General features: G+C 40.3%; 1 long non-coding RNA gene across 1 annotated transcript; it reads right to left on the minus strand.

Annotated features, from left to right (window-relative positions):
- Positions 1 to 701: 701 nt before the first annotated feature.
- LOC120033105 lies at positions 702 to 27861 on the minus strand. Its single transcript, XR_005473928.1, has 4 exons — positions 27847 to 27861; positions 12878 to 12931; positions 11907 to 12155; positions 702 to 899 (listed from the first exon to the last, which is right to left on the minus strand). It is a non-coding gene; the product is annotated as an uncharacterized LOC120033105 (long non-coding RNA).

A 27861-nucleotide genomic window follows, 5' to 3' on the forward strand; every position in this document is an offset into this window, starting at 1 on the left:
TTACAATGTAGAAAATAGTAAAAATAAAGAAAACCCTGGAATAAGTAGGTGTCCAAATCTTTGACTGGTACTGTCCATGTCAATCAAATTTATTTTATAAACGCTTTTTACATCAGCAGTTGTCACAAAATGCTTTTCAGAAACGCAGCCTAAAACCCCAAAGAGCAACCTATGCAGATGTGGAAGCACAGTGGCCTAGAAAGCAGGAACCTTGGAAGAAACGCAGAGAGGAACCAGGCCCAAAGGGGTGGCCAGTCCTCTTCTGGCTGTACCGGGTAACATATGTATTCATATCAGTAGGCTGTACAATACAAAAGGGGAATAAAACTATTCTAAAAAGGGGAAAAAGTCATAAATGAGCCATATCCTCCACTCACTATCACCAGGGTTAGTAACGACACATACTCATTTCATAGAACTACATCACTGGCAGTTTGTCTACTTCACTTCTTTAGTCTATACTCTGATCACTCCTGATAGCTCAGTGAATAAAACAAATGCTGACAATACTGGTGTCAAACCACGCAAGTCTCAGTGGCATGAAATAAGATCTACCTTCTCATTGAAACAGTTCTACTGCAACTTTTCATACACAGTGGGAAGTTGGAACAAACAACACAATTAGATATATAGAACCTGCTCTTACCATGAGAAACACATTTCCCAATCTTCTCCTCCACTTCTTCATCTTTAATGATGACATTCAGCTCCAGTGTTTGACTGCAGTCTTCCAGCTTCACTGATGCCATCTCTGGATCCTGCAGTGCAAACTGGGCTCCACTGTCACAATCAGGACCCAGTGAATGAATGTAGGTTTGGACATAGTCTGGAATGAGAGAGGTCGGCTAGGTTTGTCCTCACTATTGATGTTACCGGCATCAGACTTTATTCTAGTCGTCCTGTAGTAACAATGAGAAACAGACACAAAAAGTTATTGTCTTGACATTTCTGGCACGTTCTTTGTTCTCTAAAAATATATTATATTTCTTCTTGTTCAATTATCTAATTCAGTACTTGACTTGGACTGAAATAGGTACCGGTACTGTTTATATTTAGGTGCAGGAGCTCCACAATACTGTTGAACTAATATTCTATAAGAGGAACATGAGCTCAAACAGTAGAAATTTGAGGTGCCGGTACTCAGCTCCGGAGAGTTCCTGTCCAAGTCTAGCACTGATCTCATTTCAAAAGATCTGGTAGCTAAGCATTGACAACAAAACATGACTTAATTCAAATTAGACAAAGTACCTGCTTTAAATTCGTCTACACAACGTAAGTGCACTTAAACTATAGTAGACTCCACAAATTCACATAAATGTCGAAATGATTCAAACATTCAATACAAGGTTGCAGTTTGTTTTAACCAGCACTATGTACTATTTTCCTGAATAACCTTGTCTTCGCTGTGTTATTTCAATCAAAAACCAATTGTATTTCCCGTTCACACCATAGTAACATTTATAAAGATAGAAACAACTGAATGTGTCTGAATATTACAACACATGATCATCATTACATTAAGCTTCAAAACTGTAGTGCGACCTGAAATTGTCTCTCTGCACCCGCACTGAAGCCCGTTGGAGCCAGACAGTGGACAGCGCCATTTTACCAGCTCGTCAATTTTACACAAAACCAATAACATGCTAAACGAACTCTGAAATCTCAAATAAATGTATTCTTTATTAAATGACCTTGAGGAAATGATGTACATCCATTCAGACAAACCCAAAGCTTCTAGCTATGTGACTTGTAAAATAGTTGATCACAATCTTCTGGTTTGAGTCAAAAATAAAACATCAAACCTTTACCAAACGTGATAATACCTTAACGGATGTTACCTAGCATGGTATGACATGTTCCTTCGATATTAGGAAGTTTAAACCTGCTATTACATACCTGTAGTAATAAATAGAAACGGACACAAAGGTCATCTTCTTAACATAACAGTTCTGGCGTTTCTTTATTCTGAAGAATGGTGCGTGCCTGTCTGGAACTTCCTGTTCCCCCACTACCACAGTGCAGCCACAGATTGAACAATGAGACAGATGTTTCACCGGATGTATAGATGTGAGGCATCCGCTTAGCGTTTCCACTGAGAGGAAGCCCACTGGCCGGCAGTGGGAGAAGATGGAACTAGATGGATTTTGGCCGACATTCTGCAAAATGTTTTATTCTGTGAAACACCTGATCTTAAGGGTCCAAGCAAAATACCAGCCTTAGTAAAGTTTAACATTTATTTTGAGGCCAAATTCTCAAAAACAACGTTGGAGTCCTTAAATTTCCCATGGTCTTTTAACTCCTGCTCCATTTTTGGTAGTTGGGCTTTTAGTTTCTCTATACTGTCACACCCTTGTTCTGCCATCCCATCCATGAACTCCTGTCTGGAGAACTCGCACTGTGTTGCAGCCCGGAACTTCTAGGCAATGAAGAGCACACTAATACTGGCCGGGTCCAGGCCCAGGTCGTCACAGGTAGAGAAAGGTAGAGAAATTCAGGTAGAGAAATTCACATTAAATATATCTGGCAACAGCTCTGGTGTAAATTCCTGCAGTCAGCTTGCCAATTGCATGCTCCCTCAAAACTTCAGACATCTGTGGCATTGTGTTGTGAAAAAAACAGGACATGAGTGGCATTTTCTTTTTTTTATCCCCTTTTCTCCCCAATTTTCATGGTATCCAATCGCTAGTAATTACTATCTTGTCTCATCGCTACAACTCCCGTACGGGCTCGGGAGAGACGAAGGTCGAAAGCCACGCGTCCTCCGAAGCACAACCCAACCAAGCCGCACTGCTTCTTAACACAGCTCGCCTCCAACCCGGAAGCCAGCCGCACCAATGTGTCGGAGGAAACACCGTGCACCTGGCCCCCTTGGTTAGCGCGCACTGCGCCCGGCCCGCCACAGGAGTCGCTGGAGCGCGATGAGACAAGGATATCCCTACCGGCCAAACCCTCCCTAACCCGGACGACGCTAGGCCAATTGTGCGTCGCCCCACGGACCTCCCGGTCGCGGCCGGCTGCGACAGAGCCTGGGCGCGAACCCAGAGACTCTGGTGGCGCAGCTAGCACTGCGATGCAGTGCCCTAGACCACTGCGCCACCCGGGAGACCCATGAGTGGCATTTTTTTATTTATTAGAGATCACCATAAGCTGCTGCCAAGCACCTACTCAGCTACTCTTGTCTCCAGCACAAGGTGCACCTGTGTAATGATAAGCATGCTATTTAATCAGCTTCTTGATATGCCACACCTGTCAGGTGGATGGATTATCTTGGCAAAGGACAAATGCTCACTAACAGGGATGTAAACAAATGTGTGCACAAAATTTGACAGAAATAAGTTTGTGTATCGGTAACATTTCTGGGATCTTTTATTTCACCTCATTAAACATGGGACCAATACTTTACATGTTGCATTTGTTTGTGCAGTGTAAACAGTATTGTTATTTTTTTTAAATCATTTTTTAAATTAACTATCAATAACGAAATGTATATTAAACTAAATCAGCCTGCTTTTCTGTTCTAATCAAATCAAAATCGGAAATGGCGCCACACCAAACTGGAAGTCTTCCGACTAGCTTGGAAAGACAGTACCGTGCAGTATCGAAGAGCCCTCTCTGCTGCTCGATCATCCTATTTTTCCAACTTAATTGAGGAAAATAAGAGATTATAACATATATTTATTTTTGATACTGTCGCAAAGCTAACTAAAAAGCAGCATTCCCCAAGTGAGGATGGCTTTCACTTCAGCAGTAATAAATTCATGAACTTCTTTGAGGAAAAGATCATGATCATTAGAAAGCAAATTACGGACTCCTCTTTAAATCTGCGTATTCCTCCAAAGCTCAGCTGTCCTGAGTCTGCACAACTCTGCCAGGACCTAGGATCAAGAGAGACACTTAAGTGTTTTAGTACTACGTCTCTTGACACAATGATGAAAATAATCATGGCCTCTAAACCTTCAAGCTGCATACTGGACCCTATTCCAACTAAACTACTTAAAGAGTTGCTTCATGTGCTTGGCCCACCTATGTTGAACATAATAGACGGCTCTCTATCCACCGGATGTGTACCAAACTCACTAAAAGTGGCAGTAATAAAGCCTCTATTGAAAAAGCCAAACCTTGACCCAGAAAATATAAAAAACTATCGGCCTATATCGAATCTTCCATTCCTCTCAAAAATTTTAGAAAAAGCTGTTGCGCAGCAACTCACTGCCTTCCTGAAGACAAACAATGTATACGAAATGCTTCAGTCTGGTTTTAGACCCCATCATAGCACTGAGACTGCACTTGTGAAGGTGGTAAATTACCTTTTAATGGCGTCAGACCGAGGCTCTGCATCTGTCCTCATGCTACTAGACCTTAGTGCTGCCTTTGATACCATCGATCACCACATTCTTTTGGAGAGATTGGAAACCCAAATTGGTCAACATGGACAAGTTCTGGCCTGGTTTAGATCTTATCTGTCGGAAAGATATCAGTTTGTCTCTGTGAATGGTTTGTCCTCTGACAAATCAACAGTACATTTCGGTGTTCCTCAAGGTGCCGTTTTAGGACCACTATTGTTTTCACTATATATTTTACCTCTTGGGGATGTCATTCGAAAACATAATGTTAACTTTCACTGCTATGCGGATGACACACAGCTGTACATTTCAATGAAACTTGGTGAAGCCCCAAAATTGCCCTCGCTAGAAGCCTGTGTTTCAGACATAAGGACGTGGATGGCTGAAAACCTTCTACTTTTAAACTTGGACAAAACAGAGATGCTTGTTCTAGGTCCCGAGAGATCTTCTGTTGAATCTGACAATAAATTTTGATGGTTGTAAAGTCGTCTCAAATAAAACTGAAGGACCTCGGCGTTACTCTGGACCCTGATCTCTCTTTTGACGAACATATCAAGACTGTTTCAAGGACAGCTTTTTTCCATCTATGTAACATTGCAAAAATCAGAAATTTTCTGTCCAAAAATGATGCAGAAAAATTAATCCATGCTTTTGTTACTTCTAGGTTAGACTACTGCAATGCTCTACTTTCCGGCTACCCGGATAAAGCACTAAATAAACTTCAGTTAGTGCTAAATACGGCTGCTAGAATCCTGACTAGAACCAAAATATTTGATCATATTACTCCAGTGCTAGCCTCCCTACACTGGCTTCCTGTTAAGGCAAGGGCTGATTTCAAGGTTTAACTGTTAACCTACAAAGCGTTACATGGGCTTGCTCCTACCTATCTTTCCGAGTTGGTCCTGCCGTACATACCTACACGTACGCTATGGTCACAAGACGCAGGCCTCCTAATTGTCCCTAGAATTTCTAAGCAAACAGCTGGAGGCAGGGCTTTCTCCTATAGATCTCCATTTTTATGGAATAGTCTGCCTACCCATGTGAGAGACGCAGACTTGGTCTCAACCTTTAAGTCTTTACTGAAGACTTATCTCATCAGTGGGTCATATGATTGAGTGTAGTCTGGCCCAGGAGTGTGAAGGTAAACGGAAAGGCTCTGGAGCAACGGACCGCCCTTGATGTCTCTGCCTGGCCGGTTCCCCTTTCTCCACTGGGATTCTCTGCCTCTAACCCTATTACAGGGGCTGAGTCACTGGCTTACTGGTGCTCTTTCATGCCGTCCCTAGGAGGGGTCATTTGAGTGGGTTGAGTCACTGACGTGATCTTCCTGTCTGGGTTGGCGCCCCCCCTTGGGTTGTGACGTGGCGGAGATCTTTGTGGGCTATACTCGGCCTTGTCTCAGGATGGTAAGTGGGGGCTGTGCTTTGGCAAAGTGGGTGGGGTTATATCCTTCCTGTTTGGCCCTGTCCGGGGGTATCGTCGGATGGGGCCACAGTGTCTCCTGACCCCTCCTGTCTCAGCCTCCAGTATTTATGCTGCAGTAGTTTGTGTCTGGGGGTTAGGGTCAGTTTGTTATATCTGGAGTACTTCTCCTGTCTTATCCGGTGTCCTGTGTGAATTTAAGTATGCTCTCTCTAATTCTCTCTTTCTCTCTCTCGGAGGACCTGAGCCCTAGGACCATGCCTCAGGATGACCTGGCATGATGACTCCTTGCTGTCCCCAGTCCACCTGGCCGTGCTGCTGCTCCAGTTTCAACTGTTCTGCCTGCGGCTATGGAACCCTGACCTGTTCACCGGACGTGCTACCTGTCCCAGACCTGCTGTTTTCAACTCTCTAGAGACCGCAGGAGCGGTAGAGATACTCTCAATGATCGGCTATGAAAAGCCAACTGACATTTACTCCTGAGGTGCTGACTTGCTGCACCTTCAATAACTACTGTGATTATTATTATTTGACCATGCTGGTCATTTATGAACATTTGAACATCTTGGCCGTGTTCTGTTATAATCTCCACCCGGCACAGCCAGAAGAGGACTGGCCACCCCTCATAGCCTGGTTCCTCTCCAGGTTTCTTCCTAGGTTTTGGCCTTTCTAGGGAGTTTTTCCTAGCCACCGTGCTACTACACCTGCATTGCTTGCTGTTTGACGTTTTAGGCTGGGTTTCTGTACAGCACTTTGAGATAGCAGCTGATGTACGAAGGGCTATATAAATAAATGTGATTTTAATTTGATAGAACTTTAAAACACTGGCAGTTTGTCTACTTCACTTCATTCGTCTACACTCCAGATAACCCAGTGAATAAAACAAATGCTGGCAATACTGGTGCCATCCAAGTCTCAGTAGCATGAAATAAGATCTACAATGTATTCGAAATGTATGTAGACCCCTTGATTTTTCCCACGTTTTGTTACATTACAGCCTTATTCTAATATTTATTAAATCGTTTTTTATTTTTTTATTCTCAATCTACAAACAATACCCCATAATGGCATCACAATACCCCATAATGACAAGGGCAAAAACAGGTTTTTAGAAATAACTGAAATATTACATTTACGTACGTATTCAGACCCTTTACACAATAGTTAGTTGAAGCACCTCTGGCAGGGGTTACAGCCTTGAGTCTTGTTGGGTATGAAGCTACAAGCTTGGCACACGTGTATTTGGGGAGTTTCTCCCATTCTCTGCAGATCCTCTCAAGCTCTGCCAGGTTGGATGGGGAGCGTCTCTGCAAAGCTATTTTCAGGTCTCTCCAGAGATGTTTGATCGGGATCAAGTCTGGGCTCTGGCTGGGCCACTCAATGACATTCAGAGACTTGTACCGAAGCCACTCCCACGTTGTCTTGGCTGTGTGCTTAGGGTTGTTGTCCTGTTGGAAGGTGAACCTTCACCCCAGTCTGAGGTCCCGAGCGCTCTCAAGTAGGTTTTCATCAAGGATCTCTCTATACTTTGCTACGTTCATCTTTCCCTTGATCCTGACTAGTCACCCAGTCCCTGCCGCTGAAAAACATCCCCACAGCATGCTGCCGCCACCACCATGCTTCACCGTAGGGATGGTGCAAGGTTTGCTCCAGACATGACGCTTGGCATTCAGGCCAAAGAGTTCAATCTTGGTTTCATCAGACCAGAGAATCTTGTTTCTCATGGTCAGAGTCCTTTAGGTGCCTTTTGGCAAACTCCAAGCGGACTGTGATGTGCCTTTTACTGAGGAGTGGCTTCCGTCTGGGCACTCTACAATAAAGGCATGATGAGTGGAGTGCTGCAGAGATAGTTGTCCTTCTGGAAGATTCTCATCTCCATAGAGGACCTCTGGAGCTCTGTCAGAGTGACCATCGGGTTCTTGGCCACCTCCCTGACCAAGGCCCTTCTCCCCCGATTGCTCAGTTTGCCTGGGCGGGCAGCTCTTCCATTGAAGAATGATGGAGGCCTCTGTGTTCTTGGGGACCTTTAATGCTGCCGAAATGTTTTGGTACCGGTCCCCAGATCTGTGCCGACACAACCCTGTCACGGAGCTCAACGGACAAATCCTTCAACCTCATGATTTGGTTTTTACTCTGACATGCACTGTCAACTGTGGGACCTTACATAGACAGGTGTGTGCCTGTCCAAATCATGTCCAATCAATTGATTTTACCACAGGTGGACTCCAATCAAGTTGTAGAAACATCTCAAGGATTATCTCACAGCAAAGGGTCTGAAAACTTATGGAAATAAGCAATTATAATATATATTTTTTTACATTTGCAAGAATTTCTAAAAACCTTTTTTGGCTTTGTCATTATGGGGTATTGTGTGTAGATTGACGAGGAAAAACATGTAATCAATTTTAGAAAAAGGCTGTAACATACCAAAATGGGAAAAATGGGAAGGGGTCTGACAGTGCCCTCGGAAAGTATTCAGACCCCTTGACTTTTTCCACATTTTGTTATGTTACAGCCTTATTCTAAAATTAAATTTAAAAAAATATCATCAGCAATCTACACACAATACCCCATAATGACAAAGCGAAAACAGGTTTAGACATTTTTGCAAATTTATAAACATTTAAAAAACAGAAAAACAAGACAGACTCAAAATTGAGTTCAGATGAATCCTGTTTCCATTGATCATCCTTGAGATGTTTCTACAACTTGATATATAAAACATATTAAATATACACTACCGTTCAAAAGTTTGGGGTCACTTAGAAATGTCCTTGTTTTGAAAGAAAAGCACATTGTTTGTCCATTAAAATAACATCAAATTGATCAGAAATACAGTGTGGACATTGTTATAGTTGTAAATGACTATTGTAGCTGGAAACGGCAGATATTTTATGGAATATCTACATAGGCGTACAGAGGCCCATTATCAGCAACCATCACTCCTGTGATCCAATGGCATGTTGTGTTAGCTAATCCAAGTTGATAATTTTAAAAGGCTAATTGATCATTAGAAACCCCTTTTGCAATTATGTTAGTACAGCTGAAAACTGTGGTGCTCATTAAATAAGCAATAAAACTGGCCTTTGCAACTCTGCCTAGAAGGCCAGCATCCCGGAGTCGCCTCTTCACTGTTGTTAGGATTTGTGTTTATTGCACTATAACCCAATGCTATATCACATGTGATTGAATATTAGCAACTGTTGGCCTGGGCGCCTGGGTGTCTGTGTGTGTGTGCTGGAAGTAACAGTTAGCCCCAGACAAGTGTGCTGGGAAGCTGTGGTTAGCCTTGAGCGAGAACAGTGTGCTCTGTATGCAGGTGCAAATAGCTCAGACAATGTTGCAGAGCTATCTGACCTCAGTCTCTGGGGTGAGGGAGCGTAATCTAAGCAGCAACAGTGCCGGGACACCAAAGAGCGCAAAGAGGCTGGGACTAGCCTGAGCGCCGGCGATAGGCTGAGCAGAGTTTAAACCACGCTCAGCCTCTACTGTGATAGGCCAACAGACGGGTTGGAACTAGTCTGTCACAGTATAAGAACAGCTGTTTACTTACATCCTGCCAGTTCTCTGTTCTGCCCTGCGAGGTGATACAGAGAGCCCGTATATACGAAAATTGCATTTACCATTTATCGCTTGAGTTTAATAAAAATACTTAAAGTATATTCGGTGACTCTGAATCACATTTTGTCCTGATACCAGATTTGAATTGATGCAAATCCCTTATACTGTTGACGTTGAGACTGGTGTTAAGTGACCCCAAACTTTTGAATTGAGCTCAGGTGTATCCTATTTCCATTGATCATCCTTGAGATGTTTCTACAACTTGATATATAAAATATTAAATATATATGTATGAGATATAAATCATCAGGATGTGGTAGTCTACTGGTTATGTTCATCACTTCTCCAATCGTTGTTGAGATCTGATATTCTGTGCAGGCCAAAACGAGACGTAGGCCTATATCATATTTCTCAAATCCTTTTCAGGCTAAATTCCAGCCGAACATGGAGAGAACAGTAATGCCTAACTACACTGAAAAAATATATAAATGCAACATGTAAAGTGTTGGTCCCATGTTTCATGAGCTGAAAAAAATATCTCTGAAATTTTCCAACAAGCATATTTCTCTCAAATTGTGTGCACAAATATGTTTACATCCCTGTTAGTGAGCATTTCCCCTTAACCAAGGTAATCCATCCACCTGACAGGTGTGGCATATCAAGAAGCTGATTAAACGGCATAATCATTACACAGTCGCACCTTGTGCTGGGTACAATAAAAGGACACTTTAAAATGTACAGTTTTGTCACAACACAACGCCACAGATGTCTCAAGTTTTGAGGGAGCGTGCAATTGGCATGCTGACTGCAGGAATGTCGACCAGAGCTGTTGCCAAAGAATTGAATGTTCAGTTCTCTACCATAAGCTGCCTCCAGCGTCGTATACAAGTATTTGGCAGTACGTCCAACCGGCCTCACAATCGTAGACCACGTGTGATAACATCAGCCCAGGACCTGAGGTGGGTCTGGCTGCCAAGTGGGTGGGCCTATGCCTTCCAAGGCCCACAATTGGCTGCACCCCTGCCCAGTCATGTGAAATCTACAGGTTAGGGCCTAATTCATTTCAATTGACTGATGTCCTTATTATATACTTATATATATTATTTTATTACATTTAACCTTTATTTAACTAGGCAAGTCAGTTAAGAACAAATTCTTATTTACAAGGACGGCCTACCGGGGAAGTGGGTTATCTGCCTTGATCAGGGGCAGAACGACAAATTTTTACCTTGTCAGCTCAGGGATTCGATCCAGCAACCTATCGGTTACTGGCCCAACGCTATAACCACCAGGTTACCTGCTGCCCCTTTTATGAACTGTAACTCAGAAAAATCGTTGAAATTGTTGCATGTTGCGTTTATATTTATGTACAATAAACATACAAGAAGCTGGTGAAGAGCTACAAAAGGAAGTAAATATCCCTAATAGACTGAAAGATGATGGAATTTCATCAAACTTATGAGCTCCTGAGTGGCGCAGCTGTCTAAGGCACTGCATCTCAGTGCTAGAGGCGTCACTACAGACACCCTGGTTAGATTCCAGGCTGTATCACAACTGGCCGTGATTGGGAGTCCCATAGGGCGGCACACAGTTGACCAAGTGTCGTCCGGGTTTGGCTGGTGTAGGCCGTCATTGTAAATAATAATTTGTTCTTAACTGACTTGCCTAGTTAAATAAAGGTTCATAATAATCATTGTGAGGCTCTCCATGAGCATTAGCTGCTACTTCACTCAATCCTGTTTTAAAAAGTCTCCCTGTGTGACATTCCTTGAGACCAACCAGAAATGTTTCCTTGGCCAAATATTCCCAGATTTTCATAAAATCAGCCAAACATGTTTTCTCGTTTCTGCATCACCAAATGTTGCGCGAGACAAAAGAGTAGGCTAGGTGAGCATCAATCACTAGTTCGGTGCAGCAGACTGCAGGGGTGTAGTGCTGCAAGAGTGATGAGCCGCCACAATGGTGTTTGTTTAGTAAAGGTAGATCAATGTCTTGGACGATCACCTAATGATTAATTAGTAGTCCACATAACCAAATATTATAGCATAATATTACTGTTAAAACAAAAACAACACCTCATTTCTTACGAGATTTTAGAATGGTTTGCTGAATTGTCCCAAACTCAACAGCGTGCGCCATTAGACAGAATGTGCTTTGATTAAAACAAAATACAGGAAGTCTATATAATTTAACACCATCTGCTCTAATTTGCTAACCAAACAGTAATTCAAGAAGATTTAAATGCATATTCCCATGAAATTGTTTGAGATCAAACGATTGGCATGCAGACACAGCTTGGGCATTTCACTGGTAAAACGCGAAGAATTATAATTCAATATTGACAATGATGATGCCATGGCCTATTTTGAAATGAGGTATGCCTAACTTGGTGATCTTGAGACAATGTGTGGGAAAAGGCAGGCGTTACAAGTTTTAAAATGTTTTGCTTCGCTGTGAAGTCTTGAGATGTTCAGGGATGTGTGATGTCAGAATTACAGAATTCAACCTAGCAATTGACTGGGTCATAACTTATGGAGGTCTAATTTATGAAGATAACTTATAGAGAGAACCTGCTCTTACCATGACTAACAGTTGTCCTAATCTTCTCCTCCTCTTCTTCATCTTTAATGTTGACATTCAGCTCCAGTGTTTGACTGCAGTCCTCCATCTTCACTGATGCCATCACTGGATCCTGCGGTGCAAACTGGGCTCCACTGTCACAATCAGGACACAGTGACTGTAGGTTTGGACTCAGTGTGGAAGGAGAGAGGCAGGCTGGGTTTGTCCTCACTGTTGATGTTACCGGCTTCAGACTTAATTCAAGTCGTCCTGTAGATATAATGAGAAACGGACACAAAAAGTTATTGTCTTGACAGTTCTGCCGCTTTCTTTATTATAACAAAATATATAAAAATGTTATTTTGTTAATTTCTCTCATTTCCATATATCAGGTAATTAATCATTGATAACAAAACATTAATTCACATGAGACAAAGTACACACTTTAAATTACACAACATAAGTGCACTTAATCTATAGTATATTTCCTACATTAAAATAATATTACTCTTAAACATTTAGTACAAGGTTGCAGTATGTTTTAGGCAGCACTATGTACTATTTTCCTGAATAATATTCACTGTATTATTTAGCGTTATGTTGGCCTTTGGCCGTCCCTATCTACCGTCCAACGGAGAGGGATGGAGGACAGAGATAGGGAGACAGGACAGAGATAGGGAGACAGGACAGAGATAGGGAGACAGGACAGAGAGAAAGAGAGAGGCCAGAGAGAGTGAGAGAACGAGAGCGAGCGAGAGATGGGGGCCAGAGAGAGAGATGGAGACCAGAGAGAGAAATGGAGGACAGAGAGAAAGAGAGACGCCAGAGAGAGAGTGATGAACTGACCTGCTGGGAGAGGTAGATATAGGGGGGAGTGTGGGGGGGGGGGGGGGGGGGTGTGTGTGTGTGTGTGTGTGTGTGTGTGTGTGTGTGTGTGTGTGTGTGTGTGTGTGATATGAACAATTAATCAAACTTAATCAAACAGTACCGACCACTCCCCCTCTTTTGTTTTGAGTGAGGCAGCTCCAAAAGGAAGGTGTTTCAGCCTAGAGAAATAATGAGAAATTATAGATAAAACGTATCGGTGCTCATCGGCCATTGGACATAAACATTACACACCTAGGTAGAGCAGTGGTTGTCTCTGTATTAGTATTATCTCTGTATTACCCACATTATAACACCTAGGTAGAGCAGTGGTTATCTCTGTATTAGTATTATCTCTGTATTACCCACATTAAAACACCTAGGTAGAGCAGTGGTTATCTCTGTATTAGTATTATCTCTGTATTACCCACATTATAACACCTAGGTAGAGCAGAGAGGACAGAGCATGTGGCTTTGCAACACACAGGTGTTTCATCTCCACACTGGGATGATTTTAACAGTGCAACGCCACACAGGCCTCATGCCTCTCAGGTAGGAGAGTACCAGAAATAAATGAATTAAAAACACAAAATAGTATGATATGTTATGTTTTTATGGTTACATAAGACAGATGGTTACTTAATAAATTGAATTTGGTGGTGCTGTACTGTAACAGTGAGCTGAGCCAGTTGAAACTATTGACGCCAGGGATATATTGTTGGTGACTGTGTGCTCCTGAAGTGCTGTGTCCCTGTGTGCTCCTTCATTAGTTTTGAGAGTCCCAGATTTATATTTACTATGTTACATCTAGTCTATGAGACGAGGCTGCACCTTAACCTACATTATAAACACGCAGATCAAGAGGTGTGTTTTCCCTTCAGCATCTGCATGTGGCATAAGCTCACCCACCTCACAGCATGAATCTAAAATAGTTAATAACTTTGGCTGTGAGTGATGGGAAAAAATCTGACTCTAAGGCAATTACTTGAATAATTCAATGGATGTCAAACGGCAGTCAAGCATCGATCACAATGTCACCAGAATAAGACCCTGGAAATGTATTGGAAAGGAGTATCAAGATAACCTTGCACTTTCACCAAGCTGTGAAGGTAATCCTGTTGTTTAATCTGTAATAAACTGCATGGTTTCCCGAGCGGTAGTGGGAGGACCACACACCGTATCATCGCGTGACTCCAAGTTTACTTCCATATCATGGTTATTATAGCAAGATTTGTACATAAAGCCGTTTACATCGGCATTTCTCGCATAATACATTTAAACGCCTACGGTGTGTCGTGGAAAATCATCTCAGAAATATAACACTCATAAGAACTTGTGAAATCAAATAGACTTTTTAATACAAAGTATATCAAAGCCGGAATGTCCCGCGGAACACACCCCGCTTCCCAGCCCCGGCCACAACATTTATACACAAATAGCATATGGGTCCACCCCATATGCAAATAAGCATACTTCCCCTAATTCTTCCTGCCATCATTATCTTTTTAGTTCAGGCTTCTTACTTGTTCACGCCCAATAACGCCCATATCTGCTTTCAGTTAGATTATAATAGTGGCCAGACCCATGCTTGTCTTAAAAATAATATATGTCCATCTATCCTATAGGCCTATGACTTAGCCCTGTATTTAACTCAGTGCCTCAGCATGTTCTCTGGTATGTGTCTTTATTGGAATTGGCAGACTATGTGTCTCTTCTATCATTAGCATCCAGTTGCCTTAGGCATATTTCTCTGGTATGTATGCTTATTGGAATTGTCAGACTATGTGTCTCTTCTATCATTAGCATCCAGTTGCCTTTAGGCACCCATGTGTCTGGTCAGTCTGTCAGCACAATGGAGAAAATAAGAGGGCCAGAACGTCCCTTAGTAGATTTCCATTACCACGGTCTCATGATCTATGTTAACATGTGGTTCGTTACTTTAATGTTCAGCTATCTTTTGTCTTTATATGTTATCCATGTATCTTATGTTACTACTACACTACTACAATCCCCCCTCTGGGGCTAATTAGCCACATAAATGATACAAATAAGACTTTGGGAAAGTAAATAAGAATACCTATGATAATCAAGAAAATACAAAAAATAAAAACAAAGTGAAGCATATAAACCAACTAGACCAAACATCTCCAATGTGAAATAGGAGTAAAAGATCCAATCAGAAACATTAAAGAAAACCTAACTAGACCAAACATCTCCAATTATCATAAGAGTAAAAGATCTAAGTAGAAACATTAAAGAAAACCTAACTAGACCAAACATCTCCAATTTTCATAAAAGTAAAAGATCAAATTTGGTATAAAAAATAAAAGATAATACAATGAATATAATAATAAATTGAATATGAGAAAATCAAAGACCTACATGCAGTTACAAAAGAAAATTGACACAACATCATTCTAAATTTAAGCATTTCAACATGATCCTCCCTCGCAGACACCTCTCTAATAAAGTGATATCAATGATACCAACCTTTGTTTAGAAGATTAAGGACATGGTCCGTAAACACTTGTAACCAGAATGCCCTCTGTCATCTAACATGTTCTTGAAATTAACCTAGTTTTTAGAAGGCATAACTAGCTTTAATTAAAGAAAACCATATATATTCATCAATATATATATCTAAAAATTCAAAGAAACATACAAAGAACACAAAGCTTTAGGCAAAATAAAAATGCTAAAACCCCATTATCTAGGAGCACAGCCCTCATCCTTACAAATAAGACAATCTCCTCTTTAACACTTGGCACAGGAAAAAAAAAGGTTCTGGGTGATGGTTATGACCATCCTCATGAATTTTTGTACACCACTTGCAATTGTAACGCGAATGACACTTTTTGAATTCCTTCGGTGTTATGGCTGTAAAAACATTCATATTTTCCTTTAACCACAGTACTTCTGTCTAATTGAGGTCCATTTGATTCAGTTCTAATGATATAAGCAGCACAATCATTATCTCCCAGCATGGTCTTATTCAACATAGTTTTACCCCTAGTGCTTACCCAGAGCAATCCTATATTCTATGTCACACAAGGGAATAGAATACTTTCTATTGGTACAATGGTCATTTTTCCAACTTACACAGTTTTTAAATGATGCTGGTTCAGAGACTATTAAAAGATCAGACAAAGTTGATTTTCTACACAAAATACAATTGTCCATTTTTTGTGTTTGTTTTCCATAGACTTAGCTCATTCGTATCACTCCTTCTTCACTACTTCTTCTCATGTGGTGTCCTTGAGTGGTTCTAATATATCTAATTCTGTCGCTTTTTCTATGTTCTTATCTTGAGGTAGATCATTAGAGTTTATCAGAAAGTTCCAAATGTCAGTAAAAAAAACCTCTCCTGACTCTGATGTCTCAGGTTGCTTTGTGGATACGGTGGTCTGCTTGGTAAGGGCAGTCGATGTCATCTTAGTGGTAGCTACTGTGGTCGTCACAGCAACCGCCACCCTTGTTGTTGTCACAGGTTCTTCCTGCTCAGGTGCAGGGGTAGGATCAATCTTAATGACCGTGGTGCTACTCCCTTTGGTCACTGTTGTTCTTGTTATTTCAACTATTAATTCTTCACCTTCAACTGGTTCAATCTGATTCATGATGAGCACCCTCTCGTCTTTTTCTTTGATTAATGTCAGGTCACATCCTTTCGGATCCCAAACGACTTGTCCCTTTGTTTGGTGATGTGTCCATCCACAGAGTGCCATCTCCGGTAAGGGTTTGATCCTTATGATTGAGATAGACTTCAGTTCTCCTGCTTCTGTTATAAGTTGAGGTGGAACAGAGATTCTAACCTTGTCAGTCTTTTTGGATTGTTCAGCTGATTCCTTTCTTCTCTTCCTGCTTCCACCATACATTTTGATTGTGCATTAGTCTGTTGTTTCTATACTAGCATTCACTGTTACTTCTTGTTATGTCAATGTCATTATTCTTTTGTTGTTCTAACATCAATTGTCTGTAAAGGAGGCCATTCAAAAGTTTAAAAGTCAATTGTGAGGAAATCCCCATTTTCTTCAGCTTGCGGGACTTTTCCTCCTCTTTCTTCACCTGAGGCTCCCTCCTCAGGCAGGACTTAGCTTCCATCTGGAAGGGTTTCAATTTAGGGAAGAAATGTTCTCATTCTGTTCCTTGTGAGGCCTCTCCTCCTCTTCTGGGTGCATTAGTCGGTGCACCTGTCACATTTTGGCTTTCACTTGATTTGCTGTTTTCTTGGCTCCTCCCTGGGGAATCATCATCCTCTGTGTCCTCATCTCTATATGGTTGTATCCTTCTCTCTGTTGGGACTCAGCTGCAGTGGTTCAGATGGTACCACGTCTGGCTTCCTTTCACTTGGACTGCTGTTTTTGTGGCTGTTGCCACCTCGTAGGGTCCTTCTCTCCTCGGCTGATCCCACTTCCTTCTGAACACTCAAACGTGGACTAGATCTCCTGGTGTCACTGGGAGAGGTCCTTCTGGTCCCCTTGGATCATCAGACGCAGAACCTCTCGTCCTGGTTCAGTTTCTGCCTACTTTCTGTGAGGCATTCATACTTAGAGACTTATGGTCTCTGTTCTATGATTGCACCATACATCCTCTTACTTCCATCACTCATCACACAACAAACAGACATTCCAGCTGAAGCTGGCGAACCCCTCTCCTTCTGGTTTCCTAAACATAAGACTTGGAAAACAACAGACAAAACATAACAGCATTGACAATGTTATGTGTTATGCATAAATATATTCATGCAAACTGAAATCTGAGACCATGACAATTCCCACTCTCTCTTTACCTGACTCTATGCCTCCAGGATACTTTTCTGCTGGACTCCACAAAAATAAAAGCCCTAAAAAGCTTCCTCATGCTTCCACCCAGTCTTCCCCTTTCGGCCCCAGGTTCTGAGAGGTGTTCCCAAATCATGTCATTTTTTACTTAGTTTCCCATCTGCTCCATTTCAACTGATAATCATGTGCATAACCTACAATTAACATTATCTCTTCTTGAATTAATTCAACACTGTATATGCTTTCATATCAATCCCTTTAACATGTTTGTTTAGAGTATAATATCCTATCATCCATTCTCTTTCACATGATGTATTAAAAATAAAACAAGTAGCCTCCAAACTCAACCCAGTATGTCTATAGTGGAATCTAATCTCTCTCTCTTTCTCTCTCTGATTCCACATCCTCTGTCATGGTGTTTTCAAGCTCACCCATTATTCAGCTGGACCTTACTTCTCGTGAGACTTATGCACCCACCAAAGAGAGACATGAAGATCTTTACCACTGTAGTGCTGTAAGAAGTATACCACCAGCCTGGTGTATCTTGATGTACACTCAGTCTCCAGAATGCAGCCCAAGCCTTTCCATTTCTGGCTGTTTTTTCCTGAGGACATACACACTAACACATGGGTTATTTCCTGACAACATCCTTAAGTCAATTTATATATCATTTATATCAGTATCAGTCCCCCCTTAGGAACATATACACAACCTTATGTTCCTCAAAACAAAAATAAATTGACCAAACGAGAAAAAGAGAAAAAAAAAAATATATATATATATATATATAATAATTACACATTTGCAATAAATTACCACTATTTGTAATGTAATTAAACCTGGAGAAAACGTCCATCTGTTTCATTCTATGCCCATGTTATTATTGGTCTCTTTCTTCTTCATTCTTGGGTATCATCGCACAACAGACTACCTTTTTATTCAATTAAACATTACATTTTATCATTACAATTCCAATGACATTATAAAACAAAAGAAACAAAAAACCTTATCTAAAATTCTGTAAGTTTTGTCAACCTCCTTGTCTCAGGATTAGTTTCCAGAGCTTCCCTAAGCCTATTAACGGTAAACAGTTCTATATCCAAATAACTAAACAGTTATTTTTTTTTAATACATTTTCCAACCCAATATTCAGGATAACAATCCTTAGTGTTTACTTTAACTCAAATTTGACCCTATCTATTCAATACACATCATCCCTTTAATAATTAACATTTATACTAAACACTTTTATTACCAGTACTATCTATTTTCCCAATAGCCCTTTTGTTTCAGTTTCTCTCATGAATGGCCTGATAATAAAAAGGTCAGTACCCCAATTCCTTTAAGTCATTATTCTCCCAACAAATATAATGTCATTTCAGCATGTCTTTTTTTAGATACAGTTCACAGGTCATCAGACACAGTTGTCCCTCACTATTCAGTCGGTTAGGGTGGGTTTGAGCTCCACACCCACTTGTGGTGATATTCTCTCCCATGCCTTAAAGCATTCTGACGTCACCTTTTATGATAATTCCCTTATTCTACTGGTGATCTCTCAGATGAATTACAGATGAGGTATTTATCAACAAAACCCTCACAGAGACCCACACTCCAATAAACCCTTTGGAGTAACTTTCATCACTTTTTATATGCAGAATGAACAAAACACATTTGTGTATTTACCCAAAGACCATAACCCCAAGGAACTGATAGTTTTACCTATGAACCCATGTTATATCAAAATTAAAATTAAAATAAACCTATTCGAATAACTTATTCAATTTAAGGGTACAACTCTTCATAATTTTCCCAGGGACATAATAGATTTTCAAAGTAATTATACAGTTTGAATAGAGTCTGGTGTCTTAAACATTTTATAAGTAAATCCCACCTGTTCCAACAATTTCTAGTAAAAGGTGATCAGTCTTTCACAGGAAATTCTTAGGATTCAGGGCATTTTGACACCATTAATATGTTTCCACTCCCCCTTTCTTTAGGAACAACTTAAATACATTTTTCAAAAACATGTCCATCCTTTTGCATACCCAATTTGAAACTGAATTGGAAAAAACCCTTCCAATAAATCTACTAATGCATATTCATTCCCAGTACATGGTGTACTTACTAGTGAACCATAAGCCAATAATCGCAAAGGGACTGGACTCACTCATCCAGAACTCCATGTTTTAGCCTTATCCAGATATTTTTATTTTTAAAGCGGCTGACTTTAATTAACTGCTTTCCACAGTAATGCAGTCTCCAATGACATTTTTGACCAGAGAAGATTAAAAACCCTTTTTTTTTTCTTATTCTTTCTGGAAAAGAAAGTGTACATATCGTTAATATTCACAATGTTACCTTTTAGTCAGCAAACCAATAATTTTACTTATCCATAGATTTTATTCTAAAGCGTCTTTAACAGTTCCAGAGAATTGTGGTATAGAATGTCTAACAATTAAAATTCCATCGGTACTCTACTATATGTCAAGTCAAACGTGATCTAATACTTCTCCTTGACCACATATAAACTGTAATCTCTATGAAACACTCATTGTTCGCTCAGAGACTATACACCGCCAAGTAAAAAATTCCATTCTCACTAACCTCAAACCAATTAGTTGTTTGTTATTTTGACAAGGATATAAACTCTTGTATAGCGGCATTTCCTGCTACCGCACTAAGTTCTAGTGTCACCTTACACTAATTTCCTCATACCCGATATACCTATATCCAGAACAGAGAGCTATTTTCTTATTGGTTCTTAGATCTTGTCAATAGTTCTGCTAATCACCCGCACGTCTGCGAGGACTAGAGGAACCACACACACAACCTCATCGCAATGTATTTTCTGATGATAGAATGTTGACATCAGAACGCCTGCAAATCGAGCTTCACATTTTGGTCCCATGCGACTGTGCCTCCCTTATTCTATTCATCCTGTTTATCAGGTAATAGTGTCCTTCTCTCTCTATTCTATGGAAACAATCATTTTGTTGTCATGCCACTATTTATTTATTTATTTTTCCTAAATACTCCCATGTATTATACACCTTTTATTTACTATTTTTCCGAGGTAGAGCTAATCTCCTTTCCAATTAATAATTCATTTGTCACATCACTTAATTTCTTTTATCGAAGCCTACTCTATACAGTACAGACATTATTTCTGAATACTACAGATGACTTAATATCTTATTCTAGTACAGTACTTCAAATATCACTGTGTTTTTCCCTTTACAGATATCATTATTTATTCATTTTATTCGTTTGGTTTGTTGTTACAGTTCTAATCAATTTTTAAGATTACATTTACATTACATTTAAGTCATTTAGCAGATGCTCTTATCCAGAGCGACTAACAAATTGGAAAGTTCATACATATTCATCCTGGTCCCCCCGTGGGAATTGAACCCTCAACCCTGGCGTTGCAAGCACCATGCTCTACCAACTGAGTCACACAGGTCCACTGCCCGCTCCGTTAAGATCTCTATCTAACGTCTTACTTTTACCTTTATTTATTTATTTTGTCTATACTTTCTTACCTCTTCTCTATATTCTTATTGTTTGATCCTATGGTCAATTTACTAGTGAGTCAAGCCTCCCCTGTTCTCCTGTTTTATCCTGGCCACTCCATTTTGCACCCCTCTCTGCCCTTCAGGCTATTTTTAGACCGTAGCTTCTGTAGACACAGAGTGATCGACGGCCTGTTTTTTCCTCTTCCTTTGTTACACCGTTCGTGAATCCTTAATCTGTCCTGAATTTCACTATTTATCACTATTTATCTTAACTAACCTAGATTCGTTTTTAACTTTATAGTACAATTTCAATTTATCGACGATTCTACTTTCTGTTTTGTTACCACACTGTTCTATTCATATTATACTATTCGGTTAACGCCTCTTTAATTATTTTTATTCATTATTTATTTTGACACCTTTTTAGTAATTTTACTATGGTCGCTTACTACTTTATCACATCAGTGTTTTTATCCTTGATTATAACTTATTTTACTTCGATGTTCCTTAATTTCGCTCCCTCTGCCTAACAGTAGTTGTGGCCATAGTGTTTGCAAGATTGTCCAAAGAAACTATCTCCAGCCCTGAACGCCATTCCTCAGTCCCTGTCCCTCCTGGCTAGCTCGCCAAATATGTCGTGGAAAATCATCTCAGAAATATAACACTCATAAGAACTTGTGAAATCAAATAGACTTTTTAATACAAAGTATATCAAAGCCGGAATGTCCCGCGGAACACACCCCGCTTCCCAGCCCCGGCCACAACATTTATACACAAATAGCATATGGGTCCACCCCATATGCAAATAAGCATACTTCCCCTAATTCTTCCTGCCATCATTATCTTTTTAGTTCAGGCTTCTTACTTGTTCACGCCCAATAACGCCCATATCTGCTTTCAGTTAGATTATAATAGTGGCCAGACCCATGCTTGTCTTAAAAATAATATATGTCCATCTATCCTATAGGCCTATGACTTAGCCCTGTATTTAACTCAGTGCCTCAGCATGTTCTCTGGTATGTGTCTTTATTGGAATTGGCAGACTATGTGTCTCTTCTATCATTAGCATCCAGTTGCCTTAGGCATATTTCTCTGGTATGTATGCTTATTGGAATTGTCAGACTATGTGTCTCTTCTATCATTAGCATCCAGTTGCCTTTAGGCACCCATGTGTCTGGTCAGTCTGTCAGCACAATGGAGAAAATAAGAGGGCCAGAACGTCCCTTAGTAGATTTCCATTACCACGGTCTCATGATCTATGTTAACATGTGGTTCGTTACTTTAATGTTCAGCTATCTTTTGTCTTTATATGTTATCCATGTATCTTATGTTACTACTACACTACTACAGGTGGTAGGCTTGATCACCGACGACGACGAGACAGCCTATAGGGAGTAGGTCAGAGACCTGGCAGTGTGGTGTTAGGACAACAACCTCTCCCTCAACATGGGCAAAACTAAGGAGCTTATCAAGGACTAAAAGAAACAGAGGGCCGAACACGCCCCCCATTCACCTTGACGGGGATGTAGTGGAGCGGGTCGAGAGCGTCGAGTTCCTCAGTGTCCACGTCACTAAGGACCTATCATGGTCCAAACACACCAACAGTCGTGAAGAGGGCAACGCCCCTTCCCCCTCAGGAGAATGACAAGTTTAGGCATGGGCCCTCTGAACACTGGCTCTATGCACAGCCACTACTCTACCCACACAAACTACACTGACACTCAACAGACAGACACACATATGCATATTGACACCACACACACACAGATTATTATATCCTGATTGTCTAGTCACTTTCACCCCTAGCTACATCCTGTATTACCACAATTAACCCTGCAGATTCATCCTGTATTACCTCAATTAACCATGCAGATTCATCCTGTATTACCTCAATTAACCCTGCAGATTCATCCTGTATTACCACAATTAACCCTGCAGATTCATCCTGTATTACCACAATTAACCCTGCAGATTCATCCTGTATTACCACAATTAACCCCGCAGATTCATCCTGTATTACCTCAATTAACCCTGCAGATTCATCCTGTATTACCTCAATTAACCCTGCAGATTCATCCTGTATTACCTCAATTAACCCTGCAGATTCATCCTGTATTACCTCAATTAACCCTGCAGATTCATCCTGTATTACCACAATTAACCCTGCAGATTCATCCTGTATTACCTCAATTAACCCTGCAGATTCATCCTGTATTACCTCAATTAACCCTGCAGATTCATCCTGTATTACATCAATTAACCCTGCAGATTCATCCTGTATTACCTCAATTAACCCTGCAGATTCATCCTGTATTACCACAATTAACCCTGCAGATTCATCCTGTATTACCTCAATTAACCCTGCAGATTCATCCTGTATTACCTCAATTAACCCTGCAGATTCATCCTGTATTACCTCAATTAACCCTGCAGATTCATCCTGTATTACCTCAATTAACCCTGCAGATTCATCATGTATTACCTCAATTAACCCTGTGGATTCATCATGTATTACCACAATTAACCCTGCAGATTCATCCTGTATTACCTCAATTAACCCTGCAGATTCATCCTGTATTACCTCAATTAACCCTGCGGATTCATCCTGTATTACCTCAATTAACACTGCAGATTCATCCTGTATTACCACAATTAACACTGCAGATTCATCCTGTATTACCACAATTAACCCTGCAGATTCATCCTGTATTACCTCAATTAACCCTGCAGATTCATCCTGTATTACCACAATTAACCCTGCAGATTCATCCTGTATTACCTCAATTAACCCTGCAGATTCATCCTGTATTACCTCAATTAACCCTGCAGATTCATCCTGTATTACCTCAATTAACCCTGCAGATTCATCCTGTACTACCACAATTAACACTGCAGATTCATCCTGTATTACCACAATTAACCCTGCAGATTCATCCTGTATTACCTCAATTAACCCTGCAGATTCATCCTGTATTACCTCAATTAACCCTGCAGATTCATCCTGTATTACCTCAATTAACCCTGCAGATTCATCCTGTATTACCACAATTAACCCTGCAGATTCATCCTGTATTACCTCAATTAACCCTGCAGATTCATCCTGTATTACCTCAATTAACACTGCAGATTCATCCTGTATTACCTCAATTAACCCTGTAGATTCATCCTGTATTACCTCAATTAACCCTGCAGATTCATCCTGTATTACCTCAATTAACCCTGCAGATTCATCCTGTATTACCTCAATTAACCCTGCAGATTCATCCTGTATTACCTCAATTAACCCTGCAGATTCATCCTGTATTACCACAATTAACCCTGCAGATTCATCCTGTATTACCTCAATTAACCCTGCAGATTCATCCTGTATTACCTCAATTAACCCTGCAGATTCATCCTGTATTACATCAATTAACCCTGCAGATTCATCCTGTATTACCTCAATTAACCCTGCAGATTCATCCTGTATTACCACAATTAACCCTGCAGATTCATCCTGTATTACCTCAATTAACCCTGCAGATTCATCCTGTATTACCTCAATTAACCCTGCAGATTCATCCTGTATTACCTCAATTAACCCTGCAGATTCATCCTGTATTACCTCAATTAACCCTGCAGATTCATCATGTATTACCTCAATTAACCCTGTGGATTCATCATGTATTACCACAATTAACCCTGCAGATTCATCCTGTATTACCTCAATTAACCCTGCAGATTCATCCTGTATTACCTCAATTAACCCTGCGGATTCATCCTGTATTACCTCAATTAACACTGCAGATTCATCCTGTATTACCACAATTAACACTGCAGATTCATCCTGTATTACCACAATTAACCCTGCAGATTCATCCTGTATTACCTCAATTAACCCTGCAGATTCATCCTGTATTACCACAATTAACCCTGCAGATTCATCCTGTATTACCTCAATTAACCCTGCAGATTCATCCTGTATTACCTCAATTAACCCTGCAGATTCATCCTGTATTACCTCAATTAACCCTGCAGATTCATCCTGTACTACCACAATTAACACTGCAGATTCATCCTGTATTACCACAATTAACCCTGCAGATTCATCCTGTATTACCTCAATTAACCCTGCAGATTCATCCTGTATTACCACAATTAACCCTGCAGATTCATCCTGTATTACCTCAATTAACCCTGCAGATTCATCCTGTATTACCTCAATTAACACTGCAGATTCATCCTGTATTACCTCAATTAACCCTGTAGATTCATCCTGTATTACCTCAATTAACCCTGCAGATTCATCCTGTATTACCTCAATTAACCCTGCAGATTCATCCTGTATTACCTCAATTAACCCTGCAGATTCATCCTGTATTACCTCAATTAACCCTGCAGATTCATCCTGTATTACCTCAATTAACCCTGCAGATTCATCCTGTATTACCTCAATTAACCCTGCAGATTCATCCTGTATTACCTCAATTAACCCTGCAGATTCATCATGTATTACCACAATTAACCCTGCAGATTCATCATGTATTACCTCAATTAACCCTGCAGATTCATCCTGTAATACCTCAATTAACCCTGCAGATTCATCCTGTATTACCACAATTAACCCTGCAGATTCATCCTGTATTACCTCAATTAACCCTGCAGATTCATCCTGTATTACCACAATTAACCCTGCAGATTCATCCTGTATTACCTCAATTAACCCTGCAGATTCATCCTGTATTACCTCAATTAACCCTGCAGATTCATCCTGTATTACCTCAATTAACCCTGCAGATTCATCATGTATTACCTCAATTAACCCTGCAGATTCATCCTGTATTACCTCAATTAACCCTGCAGATTCATCCTGTATTACCTCAATTAACCCTGCAGATTCATCCTGTATTACCTCAATTAACCCTGCAGATTCATCCTGTATTACCTCAATTAACCCTGCAGATTCATCCTGTATTACCACAATTAACCCTGCAGATTCATCCTGTATTACCTCAATTAACCCTGCAGATTCATCCTGTATTACCTCAATTAACCCTGCAGATTCATCCTGTATTACCTCAATTAACCCTGCAGATTCATCCTGTATTACCTCAATTAACCCTGCAGATTCATCCTGTATTACCTCAATTAACCCTGCAGATTCATCCTGTATTACCTCAATTAACCCTGCAGATTCATCCTGTATTACCTCAATTAACCCTGCAGATTCATCCTGTATTACCTCAATTAACCCTGCAGATTCATCCTGTATTACCACAATTAACCCTGCAGATTCATCATGTATTACCACAATTAACCCTGCAGATTCATCCTGTATTACCTCAATTAACCCTGCAGATTCATCCTGTATTACCACAATTAACCCTGCAGATTCATCCTGTATTACCTCAATTAACCCTGCAGATTCATCCTGTATTACCTCAATTAACCCTGCAGATTCATCCTGTATTACCTCAATTAACCCTGCAGATTCATCCTGTATTACCTCAATTAACCCTGCAGATTCATCCTGTATTACCACAATTAACCCTGCAGATTCATCCTGTATTACCTCAATTAACCCTGCAGATTCATCCTGTATTACCACAATTAACCCTGCAGATTCATCATGTATTACCACAATTAACCCTGCAGATTCATCCTGTATTACCTCAATTAACCCTGCAGATTCATCCTGTATTACCACAATTAACCCTGCAGATTCATCCTGTATTACCTCAATTAACCCTGCAGATTCATCCTGTATTACCTCAATTAACCCTGCAGATTCATCCTGTATTACCTCAATTAACCCTGCAGATTCATCCTGTATTACTTTTATTTTACCTTTACTTAACCAGGTAGGCAAGTTGAGAACAAGTTCTCATTTACAATTGCGACCTGGCCAAGATAAAGCAAAGCAGTTCGACACATACAACAACACAGAGTTACACATTAATTAACCCTGCACATTGATCCTGTATTACCACAATTAACCCTGCACATTGATCCTGTATTACCACCCTGCACATTGATCCTGTATAACCACCCTGCAAATTGATCCTGTATTACCACCCTGCACATTGATCCTGTATTACCACCCTGCACATTGACTCGGTACTGGTACTCCTATTGCGACTATTACTTTCTTTAGAAAATATTTCCCTTTATTTAATAACTATGTATTATTGGAAGCAAGAGTTTCACTGTAAAGTCTACCAGTTGTTATATTTATTAACTGTGTATTATTGAAAGGAAGCGTCTCACTGTAAAGTCTACACATTGTATTTGGCGCATGTGACCAATACAATGTAATTTAGCTCGCAAAAAAACATTTGTATTTACCATTTACACCATAGTAACAAAAATAGATAACATAGAAACAACTGAATGTCTGAATATTACTACACATGTAGAAAACTGATTATCATTACATTCAGCGTCAAAACAGTGGAGCAACCGTGAAATTGTCTCTCTGATGCAACCTCACTGTCTGCACTGAAGTCCATTGACTCAGAGTTGCCGCCGCCATTTTATCAGCTCGTAAAAAAACATTACAAAACAATAACATGTATAACGAACTCAGAAATCTCAAATACATGGATTCTTTATGAATTTATCTTGACGAAATAATGTATTTTCATTCACTCAGACAAACCCAGTCTCTAACGATGTGACTTATCACGTTCTTCACTCACTCGGTTTGAAACAACAAAAACGTCATAAAACCTTTACCAAACGTGACAATACCTTGACGGATTTACTACCTAACATGTTATGACATGTTCTTTCGATATTATAAAGTGTAAACGTGCTATTACATACCTGTAGTAATACATT

The sequence above is a fragment of the Salvelinus namaycush genome, chromosome 40 (assembly GCF_016432855.1).
Source record: "Salvelinus namaycush isolate Seneca chromosome 40, SaNama_1.0, whole genome shotgun sequence".
Taxonomy (NCBI): domain Eukaryota; kingdom Metazoa; phylum Chordata; class Actinopteri; order Salmoniformes; family Salmonidae; genus Salvelinus; species Salvelinus namaycush.